Source organism: Manacus vitellinus, unplaced genomic scaffold (genome assembly GCF_001715985.3).
Source record: "Manacus vitellinus isolate BGI_N305 unplaced genomic scaffold, ASM171598v3 scaffold_41_pilon, whole genome shotgun sequence".
NCBI classification, from domain to species: domain Eukaryota; kingdom Metazoa; phylum Chordata; class Aves; order Passeriformes; family Pipridae; genus Manacus; species Manacus vitellinus.
In genome coordinates, this window is record NW_021940545.1 from 227310 (window position 1) to 243026 (window position 15717).

Sequence of the window (15717 nt, forward strand, 5' to 3'; positions counted from 1 at the left end):
CCCCCCATTCCCGTTCCTGGTTTCCGTTCCCGGTTCCCATCCCCCTGTTCCCGTTCCCGGACTCCGTCCCTGGTTCCCATCCCCTGTTCTCGGTTCTCGTTCCCGGTTCCCATCCCCCCGGTCCCGGTTCCCGTTCCCATCCCCCCATTCCCGGTGCCCCCGCCGGCCGGGGCCGCTCCGTGCGCACGCGCGAGGCCCCGCCCCCGCGGCGCGGTGCATTGGGGGACACAAACAAAGTGGCCCGGGCGGGCGCGGCGCGGTCGGCTCTGCCGGCGGCGCGCGCTCCCCCGCCCCCCGTGACGCGCCCCGCGCCGCGCCCCTCCACGGGCCCCTCGCGCGGGGTGGATGTCGCGCCCCCCCCCCCGCCCCCCCGCGCGGCCGCCCGAGGGGGAGGGCGGAAGGCCTCCGGCCCCCCAAATCCCCAAATATTCCCGCTCGTTCCCCGGGCCGGCCTCCACTGTCCCGCCGTCAGGGCCCCAGATAGTGGACCCGGCCTCACAGACCGCCCGCAGGTAACGGGAAGCCGCGGCCAAGGCCTGGGGCGGGAGGGGGGCGTGTTCGCATGGCGCGGCCCGGCCCGCAGGTTTCCCCCTCAGGCCGGGGCGGGAGGGCTCCGGCCCCGGCCCCTCTCCCTCCCTCATTTCTCTCCCTGGCCGGTGTTTTCCGGGGCCGTGCCCCGCGGACCCCGGGGCTGCGCTGCGCCCCCCCCGGGGACATCGCGTTGCGCGGGCTGCAACAGCCGGTGTCCCCTCCACGCGGGGCCGTGTCACCCTCGCGCCGCACCGCAGGGTTCCCGCGGCGAGGGTGTCCCCTCCCTCCGGGGGTGTCCCCCGTGCCAGTGTTTGGGGGTGTCACCTTCCTCCGAGGGTGTTCTCTGCCCCTTGTGCAAGTGTTTGCCCCTCCGGGGGTATGCCGTGCCCTTGTACCGGTGTTTAGGGGTGTCCCCTGCCCCGTGTCCCACTGTTTGGGGATGTCACCTCCCTCCGGGGATGTTCCCTGCCTCTGTGTCTGTGTTTGGGGGTGTCCCCTGCTCCCTGTCCCGGTGTCACCCCTCCTTGGGTGTCCCCTGCCCTGAGGGGTGACTGCCCAGGCCCTTGGGTGCACATCAAACCTGTAGTTCCAGGGGGTGTGAGGGGCAGTTGTGTTGTTTCCTGCATCCCAACGGGATACCTGCTGCCTCCACTGCAGCTTATGGGAGGAATTAGAGGGATTCCCACGAGTTGTTGGGCAGAGCCTGCTGTTCTCGTGTTGTTGTTTGGTTTTTTCCTACAACAGCCCTTTCTGCACATTCTTTAGTGCCCATCTGCTGGGGTCTGCTGTGCTGCCTCTGTGGCCATGCACCTGCCCAGACCTGCTCTGTGTTTTTCTGCTCTCCTTCTATCTATCCAGAATTACATTGCTATAGAGACATAAACATTGGCAGATTTTGGGAGGGTATAATCTGCTTCTTGCTTGCCCAGAGCCTGTTGCCTCTTTCCCACACAGTACCTCACAAAATCTGCTATCCCTGTTTCCATGTAAAGGTGAAATCAACTCCATGCTTGACCTCCTGAGCCCATTAAATCCTCCACTCCATGAGGCTCCTACCTGTCTACAAAAAGCTGCTGAGTTTTTCCCCACCCAAGGAGACGTATCCTTCTCCAGAGCCCGAGAGATGACTCCTCCAGCCCATCTCCTGTGCTGTGGAGCCTGTTCTGCCCACTGATGAAGGATGTGTGTCTCCTCCTCCACACACACGAGGGTTATCCCACTGATTTCCTGCCAAAAGCTGGTGCATCCCATGTTGTGTATGTTTGTACACCTCAGGAAGGTGCAACCAGTGTTTCACCAGTAGCCTTTGGGACAGGCAGACATTTCTCCTACATGCTTCCAGGGAGAAGGTTCCCACTTCGTCCTTTCATGTCTCAGATGTTCCCAGAGATGCCCTGTGGCAGCTGTTCCAGGTCCTGCCCCCAGCTCTTCCCTGCTGCATGGGCCAGGGAGGTCAGCCCTGTACCCACCGCTTGTCTCTTCTTGGCTGCCTGTTCCACCTTTCATGGCTGAGATTTCCACTTTTTGCCTTCCTGGTCCCTGTTGATCCTGCACTGTGATATTATCAGGTTAAGCCTACCTTGGTTTTCACTTTGGCTTTGAGGTTTTCTTTGCTGAACAGTTCACCAGAGTAAAATCAAGTAGCCTTTGTACTGCCTGGGTATCTGCAGATCCCACAGGTCTAAAATACCATCACTTTCTCTTTTTCTGGTCATATACATAATTTGTCCATTCCAGGATCTTTTCTGAGGCCTCCGAGCCCCTTCCAGTGCCTAAAGGAGGCACTCCAGGCACTCCAGCTCCAAGAGAGATAGAGAGGGACTTTGGACAAGGCCGTGGAGTGACAGTTCAAGGGGGAATGGTTTCCCACTGCCAGAGGGCAGGGTTAGATGGGATATTGGGAAGAAATTGTTCCCTGGGAGGGTGGTGAGGCCCTGGCACAGGTTGTCCAGAGAAGCTGTGGCTGCCCCATCCCTGGAAGTGTCCACAGACAGGTTGGACAGGGCTTGGAGCATCGTGGGCTAGTGGAAGGTGTCCCTGCCCATGGCAGGGGAGTTGGACAAGATAATCTTTAGGGCCTCTTCCAACCCAAACCATCCTAGACGTTTCTAGAAGTCTCCTGCTTTCATAGTTTTCCTCAGCTGAGGCCCTTGGTTTGCTGTACCCACATGGGGAGTTTCTCAGGTTTCCTAGTTACATGTTTGCCCCTGCTTTCCTTCTGTGCTTTTGCTTGGCACGAGGCTCTTCCTTTTCCCTTTCAAAATTTTTATTTTATTTTCCTTGGGGTGTATCCCCCAGGTAGCCACCTGGCAGCTCTTCCTGAGGTGCAGGTCTCCCAGTTCCCGTCCTGAGCTGATCTCTGGCTCCCAGCTGAGTATTTCTATAGACAAGGTGATGTGTTGTTTTTCACGTGTGGGACACACCTATGGCACTGCTCTGTGGACCCTGCAAGATGATGCTGAGTGGGAATGACTCCTGTGCGGGCAGGTCACAGACCAGCATCCAGGAGCCTTTGGGGTATTTTGAGTGCAAAATGTTTTTCTTCTGCCATGGAGGTCTCTTACTTGATGTCTACACATGACTCAGGTCTGAGTTGTGATGCACCTGAGGACCTTGCCTGGGTTTAAGTACAGCTATTTAAGGAGGTGGAACTGAACCTGAGAACTCAGACATGGCTCTCCCAGTGTAAATGCTGCCACTGATATCAAACTGTTTATTCCAGAAACCAGTTACAATGCTCTAAGTGTCTCTCCCTCGAGACTACTTGTATTTAAACAGCTGGTTTTAATCCGAAGCTTTAATTGGTGCAAACACTCCAAGCAGTCCCTTTCCAGGGGGAGGGAATTTCCAGCCCTACTTTAGTCTCCCCAGGTGGGTGTTGCAGGGATGCTGACTTGTCAGGAGGGAGGATCACACTGGATTTGTTTACAGGGTGAGAGAATTCCTGTTTCTGTGACTGAGGCTTGGAGGGGGGAGAGTGTCCTTGTGTATTCCTTGTGCAGTGCGTAAGAGGAGTAGTGAGCGAGTGAAACTGAATCCTTGCCATGTTTGTTGCAACAGGAGGTTAATCATAAACTCTGGCACTTTCCAAAGGGGTGGTTTCATTCTGTGGTGTCTGTAGGGAATTGTGCTGTTCAGAGGGTCTGGTCAGCTGTTTGCCAAGAGGATCAAAAGCAAATACAGCTTCCCCCTGACTGAGGTTGAACAAGCACCCAAACATTGGTTTTGGTTGTATCCCATGACTTGCTAAAAGTATTTTTAAGTCCTTGTGAATGAATGTGTGGTGCCTGTGGTGTGTGAGGTGTTCGTGTAACCAGGACCAAGTCTTGGGTCCTTCACATTTGTGTGAGTTATTTCACAACTTATTTCACCGGCCTTGACCATTACATCTGGTAAACTTCTTTTTCGGTGGGCTCAGAGAATGTCTGAGTGTGTGGGAGAACATCTGGTGGTATATCTCCAGATATATCACTTCTTTTAGCAGTGTAATCCACTAGTTTAAACAAGAAGAAAGTCAAACTGTGACAAAGCAGTGATGCTTCTGCTGGCACGTGACAAGGAAGGAGATGTCCCCTGACGTAGAAGGGGTTGTCTGTTGACATTTTTCTCCCTCTCCCAGTTATAAGTAGGTTATCCCTGCTCAAATTATGCAACCGTGCAGACAGCCAGACTTCAGGAATTCCAAATGCTTCAATGTGTCAAGTACTGCCTTCTAAATGAAATGCCACAGTTGCAGAGCCTGTTCACAGTCTGTCACTTCAAATACAACATCGATCTTGGAATCGCGTGTGGCTGAGAAGGGGCAGCAGCTTAATTGCTCCTTCCCTTGGGGAAGTATTGTGTGAGATTGCAGGAGCCAAACCGGTTGGGAGAGATGCCTCTACCTGTGACAGCGTTTCCATATGGAAGTCAGTAGTTATAAGCAGAAAAAAAATCCTAAAAACATTGATTTCTGTAACAAATTGAAACTCCTCACTCTTTGTGGCTGCGGCTGTTGCCTCCAAGATGCAGTTTCCAGCATCCAGATCTAATTAAATAGTTGTGTGCTTACTGCTAAGTAAACATTGGAGTCCATTACTCTTAGCTTGCCTTGGAGATCAAATTGATTCTTCTAATGGTTTCACTGGATGAAAGCAAATGTACTGGGATTTGTGCAAGGTGCCTAAATGAAATGGTGGTGGTAGGAAAAGAGCTGCAAACCTGATAAAATGGGATGACAGGAACCGTAAACGCCCAGCTTTTAATTTAATTCTTACATTCCAATTAATCAAGTTAAGGAAGGGACTTAAACTGTGCATTATTTGTCGATAGCGTGTTTTTAATGCATTCCAATTCAGGGCTGGTGAAATAATTATTTCACATGAACAGGTTTATCAGAGCACGGGAACGATGGGATAATAAGGACTGCAAAAAGTGTGTTGGGCTCAGCATGTGGTGTGTGACAGTGGCCGGGAGTAAATCATCAGGGGAAGAGTGGAGGAGCAAACACAGACAGCTCAGTCATGTCCCCTGTGCATCTACTGCACTTTGGGGTTTATTATTTGGGGTGATTTGACCACAATATTTGTTTGCCTGCTCTACACAAGAAGGCTGAATAAAAGCATTTCAGAGCATGAAGAGATGCTTTCTAAAAGGACACTTTGTATTTCATCTGTGATAACATTATAAACATTTACCGTGTGTAATGTTTTATATTCAGAAGTACAAGTGAACATAGTAATTGTAGTGAGAGATATTTTAGTGGAAATATAGGTAGAGCTACTGAAGAAGATCTGAGTTTATAAATACAGCTACAGATGGTGCTTGATAAAGCATTTTGTATTTGGATATTACCAAGAGTGTGTTATGGAAAAACTACAATTTCAGTGATACTTACCAGAGTTAAATCTGTTGGAAGGTGATGGAAGCATGAAGATGCCATGTCTTGGAAATTACTAGTACATTTGGGAATAACTGCTGAGTTAAGGGAAAGTTGGTCCCATGTTAGCGACAGATATTGACAATGTTGGAGCTCTGTGGGCTGACAGTTTCTGCAGTCTTCTGTCTTTGTTTTGGGGTTTTTAAGTGGATAAATGCCCCTGTTATGAAATACCTACTGTGAGAAGTTTCTGTGAAATGCTACATTTAAAAAAACCCACAAAACTCTCCTTGGATATGGTTCTGCCAGCCCAGCATTGGCCATACAAGGGCAGGCAGCTGCAGCCTGTGGAGTCGCTGCTCACCTGATAACATGATTTGTAGATAAATACAAGGATTTTTAGTTTGGGGGCCAAGAAGAGCTCCTTTTAGGCATTTATCTGCATAAATGAGTCATTAGGAAAATAAAGGGTACACGTAGTGCTGAAAGGGTGATGACACAACCACATTCCTGCCTTGCTTGAGCTTGTTCAGGATTCCTTATAGCTGCTTCCGTTGGAAAGGTGGCTGTTGTTTATATGTCTGTGACACCTTGACTAGCTGGCAGCAGTCCATGCCGTCTGGATTATCCCTGCCTTTTCTCCTCTGCAGATTGCATGGGATGGGAGGCTTTGCCGTGATCTCTCCCCTCTGCTCTTCACTCAGGTTTTTCCTCGGTCTTGCTTCCAGCACTTGAAGTGTTAATGGGGCTGGGGTGCTGCGGGGAGAGTTGAGATTTGCATTGCACTGCACAAAAATTCATTATTTATAGTTAACGTGGATTTCATTGCAGTATAACACTTCCTCGTTAATCTGGAATAAAAGTGAGAGAGAAACTGCCATTTTTTGTAACCCTACAAGAATGTTTTGGTGTGAGTTACAAAACCCATGCCATTTTACCTGATATTTCTTCCACATTCTAGCACCAAAAAGGGCTTGGAAATTTTTACTTTCATGACTAATTTAGGAGGCTGACTTGAGTAGCCTTTCATGTATATTTTTCCCAAGTTTATATCGATATGCTTTTCTGAGAGTGAAGACTGAAATGCAGTGGGTAGCCATGGTAAAACAAGAAAAAATAGCGTTCTAGTTTAAACCAGCAGGTTGCTGCCACGTGACAAATGAAAGTACTTTATGGATATTTTTTGGCAATTTGCAGTACTTAAAAGAATTTAATTTTCGATTGTATTTTTTTTTGCTGCTTTTAAAGACCAAGGATTATAAAACTGAAGCCTTGCTTTTTATTACACAGAGTGGGAAGCAGTCATGAAGCGGCTTTTCTACACTGAGAAATTTGGGGAAAATTTAACCTGAGTTTGCATGGAGTGAACGTGTAAAGAAGTTACTGAGATCACGTAAAAATGATGCATGAAAACTGCCATTGTTAAATTTGAATGTGTGCCTCAGGGATGTAACACATCAGTCCTATAATCTGATGACATTCTGAGGCACTTCCATGTGTAAGGATACAGTGACGACTATGAATTCACTTGTTGCTTTTATTCTAGTAAAAAAAGCCTTAAATGGAGATTTGTTTCATATGTTGATGACACAAACATCTTACTTTCAGGACAGATCTGGTAGTTTGATCATGTGCTTTTTTGGAGAGCTGATGAAAAACAAAGTACAGGACAGTGAATCTGCTGTGAAATATCCCAAAACACTCTGTCCAGTGACGTTCATACATTAATTTTTATTATGAGAATAAAGGTAATTCAGTGTGGAACAAGGCCTTTTAGCAGCTACTGCTCATGTTCTTAAATGAGCCTCAGTTTTAAGTACTGTCAGAAAATTTGCTTTTATGTGTTACATGGAGCACTAATGTGAGATTCCTACAATGCAATGTTGAAAGTGCTGGAGGCTGAGGAAGGTGGCATTTATCTGGTTTGCTTATTCAACCATGTGAAAGCTATATTAGGCACATAAACTTTATGCCCTGCACTGCAGCTTCAGAAAGGCAACAAGTTAAATCTGAGTCCTTTGAAATAGTGAATGGTAATACTCTGTTCTCCCAAAGAGCCGACTTCAAATGATCACACCAAAACTCCAACAACTCTGTCAAGGCTGGGGAAAACAAGGCAATTCTCCACAGATAAAGTTTCCTTCAGAGTCTGGCTGTTGCATGAAACACGGATTTTGTTGGAGCCAGCAAATTTGAGTTATGTAGGAAGGTACAGAGCCTTAAAAAATGACATTTATCTTAATTATGTATCTGTAAATGGTCTCAAAGAACATCTTGTGTTGCATAAAAGTGGCCAGTGGCGTCAGATCAATTTACATACAGCACTACTGTCCTGCCCTGATTATTGTAATCTCTGCTTTTAATTAGATCCTGAGATTAAGAGCTGTCATGCTGATCAGTGAACTTAATGTATACTCTCTCAGTTCTAGCTGGAATGTGGTTGGTAAAGTCAGATGCTCTGAAAAGATCTATGTTTACTTTGCAGAGACGTTAAGGGGGAGCTGCCCAGAGAAGGAAAATAAACCAAAAACCCCCTCTTGAGAATCTTTCAGGAGGTGAAAATACATATTGACAAATACCTGACCAAAAATGAGGCATTGCAATAGGCTGGTGGTTCTGGGGGCCTTTTGGTTGGCTGTAATTTAATAGTGTGGAGATCTTGCTCCCAAGTTACTTTTAACTCATTGGCTTCCAGTTTACAGCTCAAGTCCATTATTGGCTCCTTAATATATCATGTCAAATATTAATTTCAAACTGATGGATTTCCCATGAAGTTCCTTCTGTTCCCAGGATGCCAGTTCTCAGTCATTTGTTTTTATGTCTTGTGCTTAACCTTTTCATCAGCATTTTTTGAGCCAGTGTCTTTGCTATAACAAGTCCTTATGGCACTTCCCAGGTGAACTCTTTAACCTATTATTTCAGGTACATGAGTTACTTTCTTTCAGCCAGCTCCTTAGCTTCAGTTTGTCTCTTCATCTCCTTGTTCTCACTAATAGCTCTAGATCATGTTATTAAAACATTTTAATTAAGGTCTCATCATAGCTGGCATTTCCTCTTTTTCTGAAAAATACATTATCAAGTTTGAGATAAAGACTTTAACTTCAGTAAACACAGGTGGTGTCCCATTTTCTGTTTGTTTTCTTATTCTTAAGTCTTTTTTTCTTCAGATTGTTTTTATTTCACCACATTTCTGCAGTTGTATACAAACAGCTATAATCATATATCTCTGAGAGATGAAAACATCTCTATATTTTTAAATAATCAGACCTTGTACACTAAATATTTGAGAGAAGAAATTATCACAGTGTTAATGTTGCCAAGCTTTTTTGCAGGTGTGTATTAAAAAATGAGACAGTCTTTGAACAATCCTGCATCTTGTGTTGCACTGACACCTTTTCCCTGAGAATTCAAATACCAGTGTTTTATCACAGCAGTGTCTAATGGAAACACTTTTAGATTGACTTCTAATGAAAGGAGTGGTAGCATGTTTTACACACCTACAGGGTGATCTTTAATCTGCAAGTTTTATCTGGGCCAGGAGTTGTAGCTGTGCTTTAATCTTCCTGCTGTATTAATCCAGCATACTCAGTGTCATGTACAGAGCTCCAGGTTGTCTGAAATTCCAGCTCTGTGACACTTCCACAGTTAAGAATGTCCTGGTTTATCTGTGTACTGGTTATCAACTGCAGATACCACAACTCTCATTTGCCTGAGACATAAGTGATGTGCAGTTCCTGACATAAAAATTAAAAAGAGAGGTTTGCAGTAGGATTAAATTCTCCTACCAGTTTGAGATCAGTCAGGAGAAAGTCTTGCAGGCCCCTTCCTGTAGGCAGTATATGCAGGATGATGAGGGACAAGAATAGATCTGGAAACATCACTTGCACGAGGAAATGACAAGCCAGACACGTTGCACATCATGTTTGATGTAGAAACAGCAATTCCTGAAAAATAGTGATAGTTTGACAAATGGTTTTCAACTTTTTCTTTGCTATGACATCCCAGTACCAGAACAACAGCTCTGTGATGTTTTATGTTGGATTTAATATTCTAAAATAAAAGTAGTAGACATGTACACCTCTTTCTCATTACATGAGAAACATGTTTTGGGTTTTTTTCCACTTTTATATGCTGAGGCAGCATATAAAAGACAACATGAGGATGACTTTGGTCATCTCGGTCTGGAAACTACTCTTTTTATTGGAGCTTTATAGTTTAGACAACTGAGATATTTTGAACTGAACAAGTAGTTCTGATTTGTTCTTGGGCTGCATTGCTTTAACAGTACTTAATATCCATGGTGTAAAAATACTGAAGTTCTGCAAAAACAAGGAGGAAGTAGAAGCACATGCTAAAGGTGCTGTTGGCTTTCTGGCAAGGAGAAGTTGAAATAAAGTGCCAGAAAGGTGCTGAACTGGATTTCAAGAATGGTGCCATTCCCTGTCCTACCAGGCAGCACAGATTCATGGAATCATAGAATCCCGGGATGGTTTGGGTTGGAAGGGGCCTTAAAGCCCATCTCATTCCATCCCGCTGCCATGGGCAGGGACACCTTCCACTAGCCCAGGTTGCTCCAAGCCCTGTCCAACCTGTCCGTGGACACTTCCAGGGATGGGGCAGCCACAGCTTCTCTGGGCAACCTGTGCCAGGGCCTCACCACCCTCACAGAGAGGAATTTTTTTCCTAATATCCAAATCTGACCCTACTCTCTGTCTGTCTGAAGCCACTCCTTCTTGTCCTGTCACTCCAGATCCCTGTAAATAGTCTCTCTCCATCTTTCTTGTCAGCCCCTTCAGGCACTCACTGGCAGGGCACAGTTAGGTCACCCTGAAGCCTTCCCTTCTTCAGGCTGAACGATCCCAATTCTCTCAGCCTTTCAGACTGAAAAGGTCTTTTCCAACCTAAATATTGTATGATTTTGCAGGACAAGGTTAGTGTTGAGTCACCACAGGGTCTCAGTCTCTAAGGGTACTTTGACTTCCCCACAGGCCCCTTCTGTTCTGCTCAGATGAGCTGAGTCCAGACAGCCAAGCTCAGGGGACGTGTCCTGAGGGCAGTGGCAGGTGAGGGATGAGCTACTGAAGTTCTGAATCACTGTGCATTCCAAGCCTCAGAACCCACTGTAAGTGATGGATGAGCATGACAAAATTGCTAAGCAGGCCCTGGACTCATCATGACTCAAGTTAACTATATTAGCTTCTTCCAAAAAACCAAGAGTGAATAAGGCCCAGTTGCCAAAACCAGTGACTGTGTTTAGAGTGATAAATTGCAGTGATGACAAGTGGCTGGGAGCCTCAGCATCTCAGGGAGAAGGGGGGTCAGCTCCTGGATTCAACACTCAGCTGAAGTTCCAGTCACAAAAACCAGTCTAAGATAATGCTCTTCTGTGTAGGGAAAGTCTGTTGGTGCTGTTCCCCTAAAATGTGCATGTAAATGTTTTCTAATTTTATCCTCTCAGGAGTGTTCTGTTGCAGCTGACCTACCATCTCAACTGACAATAAAACCATTTTGTAGAATTAATTGCTGGGTTTGGCACCCTGCTACTTGTCTCAATGCGTTCACCAGCCCTGGGAATTAAAACGCACCTACTAGATTTGCATCGTGCAAATTCACGTTTCCATGATCCGAGTCATTCTCTTCCTATCCTTGTGAAATATTAATGTTTTCAATAGCAGTGACAATGTGAGTCAGTACTGTGACTGTGAGCTGGGACCTTACCATGGCCACACACATCTGCTTTCTTCTCATGGCATGGTACAGTTAAAGCTTTTGTTTTCTGTTATTATAGGGTTTCATTTTGGGGAAACTGAAGAGATCCGTTAGGAGTAGGAAACACGTATTTCATGGACACCCTGGGTCTGCCTTGTTCCTGCATAATTATATTGGAAGGGAAACTATTGGATGCTTTTTCTCCTTGTCCTTTGCAGATAAATACTGTTCCTAATGGAATAAATACTGTTCCTGATGGTCTGATGGAGAACTTAAAGAAATACTGTGTGCTTTTGTACCTGCCTGTTTCCTGCCCTGCAGAGGTTTACCTTGGTTGCTGCCAGAAGTTTTCATGAGTGCTGTTACAGCTCAGGATTTCCAGATGTGCAAATCTTTTCAGCAGTTTTTTGTAAAGAGTTTCAGCCTTGGTGTTTTGACTTTGTAAACCTCAGCTCTTACAGTGCTCATGAGAAACTTTTATCTAGATGCTTACAAATGTATTTAAAATTGGGGAACAGGGAGAGCTTATTGGCACAATGTAGTTTCCATGTGTTAAACACTTAGAGACTCTGAAAATTATGTATGTTATTTACACAGATCTGGATCAGTTTGACCCATGGTGCTTCCTGATAGTGTTTTATCTGCCTCCACTAAGCTTAACTCTAGTGCTGGAGTACTGCCTGCCACCCTTCTGCAGCAGCCTCTGGTGGACTCTACCTAAAATTTAGGAAGATATAAATTTTAGAATTTGGAAAGTCTCTTTACCAGGAGTTTTTCAAAGGAAGAGGTGGCTGCTTGTGAAGCAATTTGCATCCTCGGAAAGTATTCTTGCAAATAAAAATAAAAATTAAGTGTTGAACATAGGTACAAGCTTGGGTGTGAGTACAGAGCAGCCAACAAATGCTTTCTGGGGATGACACTAATGGTACGTGAAGGCAGTGGCTCAAAATCTCTGGCATGTGAACTTGTCAACAGTGGTGTCCAAAACCCCAATCTTTACAAAATATATGATCTTGTCAAGTACAGTATTTCTGGAGTACACAGGCAAAGCACAACACACTTTTGTATGCCTTCTGCTGTGAAAGGGAGTGTTAATGCTAACGATAAATGGGTGGCTTGTAGAACTTCAGGCCTCTGACTTGTTAGGTGAAATTGCTCTTCCATTCCAGCGCCCAAGTGGAGTCCTCTGGAGTTACTTACCTGCCATCAGCCATTCTTTGCTGGGCAGATCTTCCCAGAGGACTGTCCCATGTGCAAAGAACATGCCCAAGAACAAAAGACCTCCAAACTCCTTAAAACAAGAAGTTGTCCTCTTCTGAGGAGCTGGGAGGAAAGGGACACAGGAGTGTCCTAGGGTATTTCAGTGGAGTCATTTGGAGAATCAGAGTCTGGTTCCTGAACTGAGAGACCAAGGGCCAACTCAGCCCCAGCACTGAGCTCCCAGGTTTTCACAGGGCATGGCATCACCTCACTCCATGTACAGGCTGGAGCTCAGCATCTATTTCAGGTTTAACAGAACGGTGTTTATGCCTCAACACTGGTTCCTTTGTGCACTCAGGGTTTTAAATCTGCTGTCCTAGAGGAAATGGAAGTTCTGAAGCCCTGCATACTTCCCAGGATGGTTAATTTCCCTAGTCCTCTCACCCACTGCAGCCAAAGGTTACAGGTTTGCATTCCACAGATTCCAGAGCACCAAAGTGGATGCTGCACACTGATGTGATTCTGAGCACAGAAGCCTCCTGTTTGCCTCCTCTTTTTCATGAGTACCATCAGGCTTGGCTGTGTTGGGCTGAGTTCTAACTAGGTTTACTGACCTGGGTTAAAATATGGTTTTAAATAAAGTTTAGAAAGTGCTGTTGGTTTGTTTGAAACAAGAACAGTGTGGCAGCTCCAGCCAGCAGTTTGTGAAGTGAAGCGGGGCCAGATCTATAGTGGAGATAGTACCTTTTATTAGGCCAGCTGCTGTTGGGGAAACAGATGCGTGTTTAGATACACAAGTATTGCAAGGCTGAAATAGAAGTAGCCAACTTGAAGTTAAATACGCACTAAGAGCAGTTATTCTGATTAAATCGTGAACTTAATTATACAAACCAGTTAATTTGAGAGAGGGGGGTGCTGGTACCTGTGTACTGTAGTGACAGAGATAAAGTGATCCAGGTCACATGTTTATCCATGTGGAACATTTGTCTGTGTCTGGCTGCTGCTGTTGATGGGATGGTGCTGCCAGTGCCCAAGGAGTGATCTGCATTAAAAATAAATTAAAAAAAATAATTAGTGACCTGATTTCCACCATAGGCTCACACACAGGTAAGTGTACCTAAGGGATTGCTGAGAATTTCCATAAGGGTGGGAATTTCCTGAGCTTTTTGAGTACCAAAGCCAACATGGCATTTATGTATCTGAAGTCTGTTGATTTCAGTATTCAGAAAAATTTAGTGTTTTCATGCTCTAAGTTGCCACAGGTCAGGATATGGAGGTTAAAGGTGGGGTGGTAGTTTTGTGGTGCTAAAAATTTCTTCTGTTGTAAAATGATGTGACTTAAGTGAGAAACTGAATGTGAGCAGCTCTGTGAGTTTCGTTCAGTGACTCTTCCAAAAGATTATTGTAGGTACCATGTTTCAAACCCAATGATTTGAGGCGCAGCAGAAGGTGAATAAGGAGCTAAACTTGGTGTACATGAAGTAGGCAGGTCACGTGAGGAATATTTTTCAGTTCTGTTCTAGTTTCTTTTCAATTTACAGTTTCATTACATTACATTTATAGAGTACAGTTTCTTCTTTATGGTTTCTAAGCACAGAAACTTGACACATGTTTAATGCCAAAATAGTGAATGTGACTTCGTAACTTGCTAAAACTTGTTTTTCGGTAGCCTTGAAATAGTCAGAATGAGCTGAGTTACCCTGAACTACTTAAAGGTCAGGTCTCTGTTAGTACTCCTGGGAGTAAAAAAAAACCAACTAATTTTCAACTAAACTGTACAAAGTCTGGTGCAGTAGCACTTCCCTTCGCACTGCTTTTGGCTAATAGTGGACAAAATTCTCCTTGCTCTGGAAGTCCTGTAGTGCTCATGTTTGAATTCTCACCTTCTCCAAGGATCTGTGCTTTGGTGGTGAATCCCCACATATCTCCAGGGCAGGGATGGACTCTGGAAAAAACATTCTCTTAAACTGCAAATGTCTGTTCAATACAACCCATTAAATATGGGCTAAAGTGTCCCACTGGGAATATCTTTTAAAACTTGTGAAAGTGTCTTTAAATTTCATCATGTTTTCCTAGAGCTTAGAAATAATCCATGAGTTGTGGGCAAGGTGTGTGTGCCTCGGGATTGTGGAGAGGAGGAGGAAATGCTTCTGTCTCTGTGATACCATCCCTGATCCCTGCTTGGAGAATCCCTAATAGTTTGTGGCTCAAAGATGAACAACTTTGCCAGCTCCAACCCACTTATCACTTAGTTTAGGTGTGCACCTTGCTCTCCCCACCCCAGCAGTTGCAAGGGAACAGGTATATTTAGTTCTGGATTTTGGTTCTGTAATCACTCCTGGATCTGCCACCCTGCACTTTATGGTCCAACAGCTCCGTCAGGGACTGGCTGATAATGGGAAATCAGACATGCCAAAATGTCATTTCAAAATGGTAATGGGACGGAAATGTTGGACTTGGGGTGAAACTGTAACGCTGCAGCCCTTTCCCCTCTTTGGTCACTGGGAGTGCAGCTGTAAAAATGCCCTGTGCCACCGAGAGATTGTCAGAGAGTTGATTCATTTTATAACTTGGCTGCTTTAGCACGCTCAGCTTTTCATGTGAAGAATATTTTCAAATTGTTTAAATTGTCTTCTAAAACTATTTGATGTTTTTACTTCCTCATTAACTGTAAGGAACTGATATTGTTTGCCCTCCTCAGCCCACCCCTTTGGATTTTCCCAAAAATGCTCCTTGTCCACACTGAGGCCTGGATAGGAGCCACTTGTTTAAATGGTGGTGTCAATGCAATGAGGGGGAAAGTCATTTTACAGAAGTGATTTGACAGAGCAATATCCCACATTCATGGCAGGAACGCTGCTCCTTAATAAATTTAAATCAGTTTATTGCACATCACTGACTTCCACTATTTTATTTTGAATTCTGTAACCAGATCAAGGTCAAGGAATTAAATGATGAAAGGAGAAGAGGAAAGGAAACCAGAGGAGGGGAGAGGCTGCAGGAGGGGGGAAGCAAGACAAGGAATGGTTCAGAGCAGGGCAACAGAGTCGAGCTCTCACTTAGGGACTGAGGGATGAGCATTTCTCACTCAGCTGAACAGAAAAATGGGTTATTCTGAGCCTACAGGAACTGGGAGGATTGCTCTTGATTTTCTCCTTGTTCGTAATGATGTATTGGTACTGTTTCTAAATACCAGATTGTTCTGTGGATAGTCCTTGTGAATGTTTTATTCCTTTTGTAGCCAGTTGCAGAAGCACTTCTGGAACAGAAGCACTTCTGGACTTCTGATGTGCCAAGGAACTGCGGCAGCGCCTGGGATTTCAGAAGAAAGGGTATCCCAAGGCCATTTTAGAATATGCTGTTACAAGCTTTTACTGTAGTGTTTTGGTCTGAGATCAATGGAATATGCTTTTCATTTG

General features: G+C 45.2%; 1 protein-coding gene across 4 annotated transcripts in view; it reads left to right on the forward strand.

Annotated features, from left to right (window-relative positions):
* Positions 1 to 457: 457 nt before the first annotated feature.
* Positions 458 to 15717, forward strand: part of ZBTB44 (zinc finger and BTB domain containing 44) — a 36443-nt gene continuing 21183 nt past the window's right edge. For 3 of the 4 annotated variants that reach the window (XM_029962091.1, XM_029962092.1, XM_029962093.1), the window contains exon 1: positions 470 to 512. The gene's annotated coding sequence lies outside the window, so the exon portion shown is untranslated. Of the gene's footprint in view, positions 513 to 15717 lie in introns of all 4 variants that reach the window. The other variant, XM_029962094.1, reaches the window with a different exon arrangement.